At 38.9% G+C, this 9056-nt stretch overlaps 1 protein-coding gene and 1 pseudogene across 1 annotated transcript in view; one reads left to right on the top strand and one right to left on the bottom strand.

The window, feature by feature from the left end:
- Positions 1-9056, bottom strand: part of CTNNA3 (catenin alpha 3) — a gene marked incomplete at its 3' end in the record, with an annotated part of 1944816 nt that overhangs the window by 1415905 nt on the left and 519855 nt on the right. The gene's annotated exons all lie outside the window — the stretch shown is intronic.
- On the top strand, positions 1394-1872 carry LOC103196878 (annotated as a pseudogene).

The raw sequence follows: 9056 nt of genomic DNA, 5'->3' as shown, positions 1-9056 counted from the left end.
AAACAGCAGATGAGAAACCAGATGATTGGGACCTTCTAAAAATTAAATTTTTATGTGCTTCCAAAGACTTCTCCAAAAGAGTCAAAAGAGAATGTACAGATTGGGAAAAAATATTTGGTAATAACATATCTGACAAGGGACTTATCTCTAGAACTTATAGAAAACTCCAACACCTCAACAGCAAAAAGACAAATAATCCAATGTAAAAATGAGAAGAAGACATGAATGGACACTTCACCGAGGACAGTATTCAAGCGGCCAACAAACATATGAAGAAATGCATATAATGAAAGGATGTGGGAGAGGAGATGTTGCATCGTGGTAAACTGTGGTCAATGTTATGAGTTGAAGTGTATGTGAACTGCTATATGGAAAGTGAATTTGCTCTGTAAATCTTCACCCAAATCACAATTAAAAAAAAAAAAAAATTAGCTAGTTAAAAATGCTTTGAGGATTACGCTCTTTTGAGAACCATCTATCTGGGACAGCAACTGCAAAGATTAGATAGGAACCTTAGGGGGGAGTGAATTTATGTTAATGGCGGAGGAACAATTCAGAAAAGGAGCGTGAGAATGGTTGCACAATTTAAAGAATATAATTGATGTCACAAATGGTATGTGCAGAAACAGTTGAATTGGGGTATGTTTTCCTCTGTATATTCTCAACAAACAAAATAATGTTAAAACACCAAAAATAAATAAAATGAAAAAAAATGATAAATTTTATGTTAAAAAACAAACAGACAAACTCATGGATACTGACAGGCTACTTATCAAATACAACCTCCAGCAGCTGGATAATGGATCAATGCATCTGCACTATATATAATTGCACAAGACTGTTTTTTCCATCTGTAGGACATGACATATGCCAGTTGATTGGCTTATAGTAGGCTTGGAGAGGAGTCAGAGAGAGTGTTGGCAGGCACCTCATGTCTACTCACTGTTTTCATTTCTTTCCCTTTGCTCTGGGGCTTTTGGTCTTTGCTCTTTTGGATTGTGCCTGCTAAATTACTCATTTAACTTCAAGTGGTCATTTGTGGCTAACGAAACTGAGATTTTGTGAACATGTAAGTTGTGCTTAGTCCAAACTGCTTAGTTGTCAGTAATCAACCTAAATCAGAAAGCTTTGCTTTAATTACAGTTCTATTTTGCATTTCACACTTTAAAAGTAAGCTGTTAACAGCTGATGGGAACTAATCAAAGGGCAAGTTAATCTGAAAGCAACTAAAGGATTTATGTAGGACCTGCTTCATAATTTAAGGAACTCACTGCAAAATGAAAATGAAGAAAGCCTTGTTTAAAAATTATCCAGAATTTTAACACTGCAAAAATGATCATTAAACTCTTTTCCATTCTCTGACACTCTGCGAGCTGCAGGAGACTGTGCAGACATGGCCAAGTCCAAGAACCACACCACGCACAACCAGTCCTGAAAATGGCACAGAAATGGCATGAAGAAACCACGATCTCAGCAATATGAATCTCTTAAGGGGGTAGATCCAAAGTTCCTGAGGAACATGCGCTTTGCCAAGAAGCACAATAAGAAGGGCCTGAAGAAGATGCAGGCCAACAATGCCAAGGCCATGGATGTACGTGCTGAGGCTATCAAGGCTCTTGTAAAGCCCAAGGAGGTCAAGCCCAAGATCCCAAGGGGTGTCAACGCAAGCTCAGTTGACTTGCCTACATTACCCATCCCAAGCTTGGGAAGCGAGCTCGGGCCCCTATTGCCAAGGGTCTCAGGTTTTCCCGGCCAAAGTCCAAAGCCAAGGCTCAAAGTAAGGCTGAAGCTCCAGCCAAGGCCTCGACTCAAGTTCCAGTTCTGGGTCAGGCTGCCAAAGGTGCCCAGGCCCCCACCAAGGCTCCGGAGTAAAGTTCTCCATCTGAGGACAGATACACTGGTGTGACCCCCTGGACTGCTATCTGCTTGGGGCTGGTGTCCTCCTGTGCTATTTGTATAAATAAACCTGAGGCAGGAAAAAATAAAAATGATCATTAAACCAAGTGTGGGAACTACTTACATGACTACACAGGCTGCAGGTCATGAAGCTAGCCCTAGATTTGTGTCCAATGGTTCCCTCCATAAAACCAACTCTAAAATGTGTATTTGTATATGCAGAAGCTTATAACTATTTCATGGTCACTGCATATGTTTTCATGTCATAGCTTCCTTCTCTCAACTCAGTTCACCCTCTAAGCAAGCTCCATTTAATACTGAAGCTCTGGTAGCATACTGCCTAAGGCACTTGACTGATAACCAGAAGGACAGGGGTTCAAACCCACCAGCCACTCCTCATAAAGAAGGTTAGGCAATCTACTTCCATAGTGATACCGCCTGGAAAACCCAAGAAGGGGTCCCTTTGAGTTAGATCTGACTCCACGGCAGTGGGTTTTGTTTCTTTTGTTTTGAACCACTGCCTCTTTTTTTTTTTGTTTTGAACCATCGTCTTTTATAATCACTGTCATCTGTCAGTTCTTCCTTCTCCTTAACATTTATCTTTTCCTTTCCAATTTTAAAGGAGCTCTGGTGGCATCACTACTAAAGCATTTAGCTGCTAGAACCCACCAGCCACTCCACAGGGGAAAGATAAGGCGGGATTTGCAGCCTTGGAAACACTATGCAGCAGTTCTGTTCTTTCCCATAGGTCACTATGAGTCAGAATCAACACCATGTCAATGGGTTTGTTTTTCTGGATTTCCCATTTCAACTGCTCTAGGTTTGATCCTTATTCCCTCTTATCTTAAATACTACAAAAGTCTCATAATTCATCTTGCCTCCATCCATCTAACCCTGTAAAATAATCTTTATGTTACCACTAATTAATCTTTGCACATTATCTATTTTATTTGATTTGATTTCTTCCCTGATCAAATATTCCCCACTTAATAAAGTACAGATTTCTTAGTTTGGCCTTCAGGATGAAAAATATCCACTGCTATCAACTCAATTCCAACTCTTAGCAACCCTATAGGATGGAGTAGAACTGACTATAGGGTTTCCCAGGTTGTAAATCTTTATGGAAGCCGAGAGCCTCATCTTTTTCCCCTGGACTGCCAACCTTTCAGTTAGCAGACAAATGTTTTAACCACTGCACCACCAGAGCTCCTTGCATGTCATTATACTAAGTATTTATCCCTTAATTAGACTCCCATTTGTATAAACAGGGATCACCTGTGGAAGGATACACACATGCTTGTTACTGGGAAAACTCACTAGAGAGCACTATACCATTTAAATTAAGAGGGAAAACAGAAAGAAGAACTACAGGAGGCAGAGGGGAAGGAAGAAAAGGTGGGGGAGAGAGGAAGAAAAGAAAGAGCAGGTTAAGAACAAAACTCAATAGTTTGGTCTATTGGTAAATGAGTAAAAGTGCAATTCTACTTAGGAAAGAAAATACCTCAATATATATATATATAACCTCATATACACACACATCCACACATACATATGAATGACTACTCCACAAAAAAAAAAAAAAGAATTTTGCAGAAAATTAAGACACCCCATTTTTTGGACTCTAGAATGATCCTAAAATCAGAGGCTTTAGGGGCTGAACAATGGTCTGGTATTTTGTTAAAGGGTATAACAGTTAAGTCAGTATCCCACTCTCAGGAAAACTGACTCAACAGTTAACTACAGCTGAAGTATTTGATTGTGCCATGGACCCTCTAGAAGTCTGGTGAAACTTACAAATACTTTTATTTATTTTATTTTACAAATAAAATCAAAACAGTGATTTTAATTCATAAAATAAGATATATTAAAAAGAAAAACAATTATAGGCTATAAAAATATTTTTAAAATTTTAATATTAGCAAATAGAAGAAGATCTAGCTGTGTGTAATAACTACCATAATTTAGAAGTAGGGATAAGCATAAATGATATTTCTCACACTTATGCAATGATACAAAAAAATAGCTGTACTTTGTATGGGTGACAGTTTTAGGTATTTCCAGTACTACTATGGCACTTGACTGCTAACCAGAATGCTGGCGGTTCAAACCCACCAGCCACTCCTCGGAAGGAAGATGGGGCAATCTACTTCCATAGTGATACTGCCTCGGAAACCCAAGGGGGGGGGTCACTATGAGTCTGGTCTGACTCAATGGCACATAACAACAACAACAAGTACTACATTGGTGTGTAAGGAGTGCTGGTGGCACAGTGCGTAAGGCATTTGACTGCTAACCAGAAGGTTGGAGGTTCAAACTCACCAGCCACTCCATGGAAGGAAGATGGGGCAATCTACTTCTGTAAAGATTTACTGCCTCAGAAACCCAATGGGGGTCTCTATGAGTCAGAATCAATTTGATGGCAGTGGGTTTGGTTTTTGGTTTTGGACTGTGGTGTGTTGTCTATATTGATAATTGAACAAAAGGCTAAATTTTAGATAGAATTTTGTAAAAATAAAGATCAAATGATTCCCACCAAAGCCCACAGAACCCCTGGTTTTTATAAATGGACCTTTCGGGAGCCCACAGATCCCAGGTTAAAAGCCCCTGTGAAAGTTGGCTGTAACATTAGAACCCAGAGTGTGTTCTGGGGCCAGAGAAGCTAGGCAATGTCCTCCACAAGGGACAAGAAGTTCCTGCTCCATATATAGCTACTTGAGCCAGGACTCCTGTAATAAGAACTTTACATTGACTGCAAAGATATTGCATGAATATTTAGCCTAAGTGGAAAATACACTGCAGCTGCTAATGGTATAAAATCCAGAAAGGTTCTCTAAATCAGTGTCCATTAGAATCACCTAGGAACCTTGTTTCTTGAGAAAATTCCTGACCCCATCTTCAGAGTAGATGGAACTTATAGGGAACAGAAATCTTCAATTTTATCTAGCACCCAAAATAATTCTTATGCAAGTAGTTAATCACCAAACATTTGAGAAACAACAGGATTAAAGAGAGTCCCTAAACTCACAAACAGAATAACTAAACCATTAAGGAAAGATAATTAGTGCAATTAATACCCTCAAAGAAATTTAAATGTTCATTGTAGCTACAAAAAGAACATGCCACAATAAAAAATATTAAAAAATTGGTATTATCAGAAATTAAAAATTATATCGCAGAAATAAACTACATAGTTGAAGACTTCAAGAGCAAGTGGACAGTTAACAATACAATAGGGAACCAGGGATTCTCCTGGAATGGAAAATGTCAAGAAGATAAAAAGCATGCAAAAAATATATCAAAAACCAAGAAAGTCATGCAGACAGGCTAACATCCATCTTAACAGGAGTTTCAGAAAGGGAATAATAGTAATAATAATAGAGAAGAAATATGACTGCCTAGAAAGGAATCTGGAAAATATACACCAAACTCTTAAGACCAGTTATCTTTAGTAATAAGAACGGAATTGAGGTGGAGTGAAAAAGGACATTAACTTTTCATTTACATATTTGTATGAGTATTTTACAACTAAAATAAATCTGTGCATTGCTTATATAACTGATTAACTTAAGCACAAGTAAATAACAACGTTGTCAAAGAGCAGGAAAATAAAAAGAAAGTCAAGAATTCAATATTAATTCCACACAAAATAGAATTCAGAGCAGACACTACTAAAGAAGATACAGAGGGCCACTGTATAAAGATAAAAGGTACAATTCATCAGGAATTCATAACAGACAAGAACATTTCAGAACTTAATAATGGTAGCATAGTGCCTAAGGCACTTGACTGCTAACCAGAAGGCTGGCGGTCAAACCCACCAGCCACTCCTTGGAAGGAAGGTTGGGCAGTCTACTTCTGTAGTGATACCACCTCGGAAACCCAAGGAGGGGTCACTATGAGTCGTATAACAGCAACAACAACAAATATATGGAACAAAATATCATTAGTAATACAAGGATAAAACGGATTTCTACTATAATTAATTAATTATAATGCTACTATAATTAGCACCCTTCAAGACAGGCTGGTAGAAGACTTACCAGTAGACAGCCTTCACCTGTTTAGACCTTCCATGGTTCTTTAGCTGCGGAGAGCATCCAGGCCACAAGTCACTGTCTTCCCCCAAAACTCAATATCTAATGCCTGATCCAGGCCAGGAGTGTAAAGCTGTGGTGTCACAAGGAGCTGTGGTGGTGTAGTGGTTAAAGCATTTGGCTGCTAACCAGAAGGTTGGTAGTTTGAACTCACCAGCTGCTCTGTGTAAGAAAGATTAGGCAGTGTATTTCTATAAAGTTTTAAAGCCATTGGAAACCCAATGGGGGTTGCTATGAGTCTGAATTGACTTTATGGCAGTTTGGTTGGTTTCTTTTTTTTTTTCTTTGTTTGTTTGTTTGGTGTCACTAGGATTGGCATCACCCAATGCGGTAACTCGTGGTATCACTTCCCCACAGACCTCCTCCAGTATCAGTCCATACAGAACCCTTAACAGTGTTTGTTATTTATTTTAATCACAGGATAATATATGATAAATATGGTTGTAGATTTTGTAAGGAATATGGGTCAATCTATTTCTGTAGCGATACCACCTCCAAAACCCAAGGAGGGGTCGCTATGAGTAGGATCTGACTCAATGGCAGTGGGTTTGGTTTGGTTTGAGATTGTGTAAATGTAGTATTTCTGAGATTATATGAATACTAACAGCAAAATTATTTTGTTTTGTAATTTTTATTGTGATTTTGGTGAAAGCTTACAGAGCAAATTCATTTTCTATAGAGCAGTTCACGCATATTTTGTTTTATGCCATTGACTGCAATTCTCTACAATGAAACAGATCTCTTCTGCCTTCCTCCCTGTACTTACCTCTTCCCTGTGTCCTTCTTTCCTATGTGTTCTTGCCACCCAAGCTATCTCCCTGTGCAAACACAACCCTTCTGTTCTTCCACGATTGATCACTTTAAGGAGTGTATCTACCTGATATAAATGTTCACCCTATATGCCTGTCTATGATTTGGCTAGAAGACACAGGAGTGAGTTTAGTTCCAGACCTGAAAGGTATCGAGGGTTCATAGTCTCGGGGGTCTCTCTAGGCTCTATCAGACCAGTAAATCTGGTCTTTTTTTTTTTGTTTTTATGATTTTGAGTTTTGTTCCACATTTTTCTCCCACTCTATCCAGGATCTCCTGCACTAATCCCTTTCCAAGTGGTTGACAGCGATAGCTGGGCACCATCTAGTTCTTCTGATGTCATGGTCAGATAGGTTGAGGATCACATGGTCTACTAGTCCCTTGGACTAATTGTTTACATTCCTCTTTGGTTTTCTGCATTCTTCTTTGTGCTGAATGAGGAGCGACTTATTGTAGCATCTACATTTTGACTTGCAAGCTTTTAAAAGCCCTATCACTACTCCCCAAAGTACTATGTAGAACAATGTTTTTGTGTAGTATAATACACCGGTTGAGATTGATGTCCCCTATGACCATGATCCTGAGCCCAGAGGTCCACCTACTTGCTCCCTCGGGGTGGTTGGCTATGGCCAAGAAGTTATCATAACTTTGCCCCTTGTTAGCTCTTTAATATATTTGGACATTCTTACAGCACATACAAATACGTATACAGAAATATTGTCTGCCAACCTTATATATGGTCATGGGTATATTCCCTTTTGCCTAGACATACCTGATCATTCAGCCTGTCTCCTCATCTACCTGTAGATTAATGTTTATTATCACTGACAATGCAGTATTACGTATGTACAAGGATTTATCTTTGTTGTCTGTACCTCTTGTGTACCCCTCTGTGTCTTCTGGTTCCTCAGTGCCACTGTGTTGATCACTCTCTTTTGGTACACTGCCCTTCCCAATACTTGTCTCTCCTATCTAGCATTGTTCCCTCCCCTCCCCATCCATCCTTGGTAACCAACAAAGAAAGTTTCTTCTGTATATAAACCTTTCCTTGACTTTTTACAATAGTGAACTAATTCAATATTTGTCCTTCTGTGATTGACTTATTTCACTCAGCATGTCCTCCAAGTTCATCCATGTTATGTAGTTTTTCACAGATTTCTACATTATTCTTTAGTGTTGCATAGGAATACTAACAACAAAACTGTTTTGTAAAATTTTTCTACAGTAAATTACAATATGAGTCACAACATTATTAGTAACTGAGTGGAAGCCTTTTTTTTTCAATTTTTCACATTCTTTTCCTTTAATTACTACTTCATTCTCAAAAAAAGTTATTGATGGAGGTTCACAGATACTACTTACCACAATATTGTAGCTTTGTTGATGTTGTTATTGTTGACACCAGGAGCAGTGAAAACAACAGCATGTGCTTGTAGTGCGTGCAGATGAAACCATGTGACTCGAAGCATAATTGCAATTAGGTAAAATGGCAGTGCTGAATGGAGCACATTAGATGGTTCAAAGAGTAAATGAGCATAGAATTTTGGCCTTGTAGGTATACTGGGCTTACAGAAAAAATACTTTTTATTATAACTACAGGGATATTTTTACAAACAATAATAAATTTCTGCTGAAACACTGCATGAAAATTTTACAGTTGGTCACTTTGGTGTCAACCCTTCTGATAGTGTCACCTGGTGTGGTCTACACCCCATAAACATCCCTAATGATGCCACTGTTTTAAAGCCTGGCTACTTTGGCCCAATGCAGAATGATTCTAACAGACCAGTTTAGATCTAGATTTCCCCACCAGGGCCAAGTTGTTGGGCCAGCATTTCATCTCCAATTTTCCCTTATACAGTCGGACCTTGGCCCCCTCCCTTCCACAGGTTTTACTCTGAAGGGCATCCCCTAATTAACACTAAACTCCATCCCAGAGTCAGCATCCTAACCACATGAGTGAAGATTGGAAGAAAGACTGTTTTATTGCTCTCTAATATAACTCCTGACCCATTTTCTCTAGATGGTAGTTTGGTTCTAATAATAAAAGGTGCAGATGAACACACTAAAAACTATAAATGTTAGGTGGGTTCCAGCAACATAGTGGACTAGGCAGAAAGACTGCACAGACCCTCTTCAGCAAAGAAAAGGGAAAACAATTAACACAGACACAGAAGATAATCCTGGACCCCTGAGCCTTGAAGGGAAGGATATAGAAGTGTACTAAACCCCAACTAGCAGAAGAATTTGCGTGAA

This window comes from Orycteropus afer, unplaced genomic scaffold, assembly GCF_000298275.1.
Source record: "Orycteropus afer afer isolate SDZICR_OR568_19922 unplaced genomic scaffold, OryAfe1.0 scaffold00070, whole genome shotgun sequence".
In the NCBI taxonomy this organism is placed as follows: domain Eukaryota; kingdom Metazoa; phylum Chordata; class Mammalia; order Tubulidentata; family Orycteropodidae; genus Orycteropus; species Orycteropus afer.
This window is presented reverse-complemented; position numbering and strand designations above follow the sequence as displayed.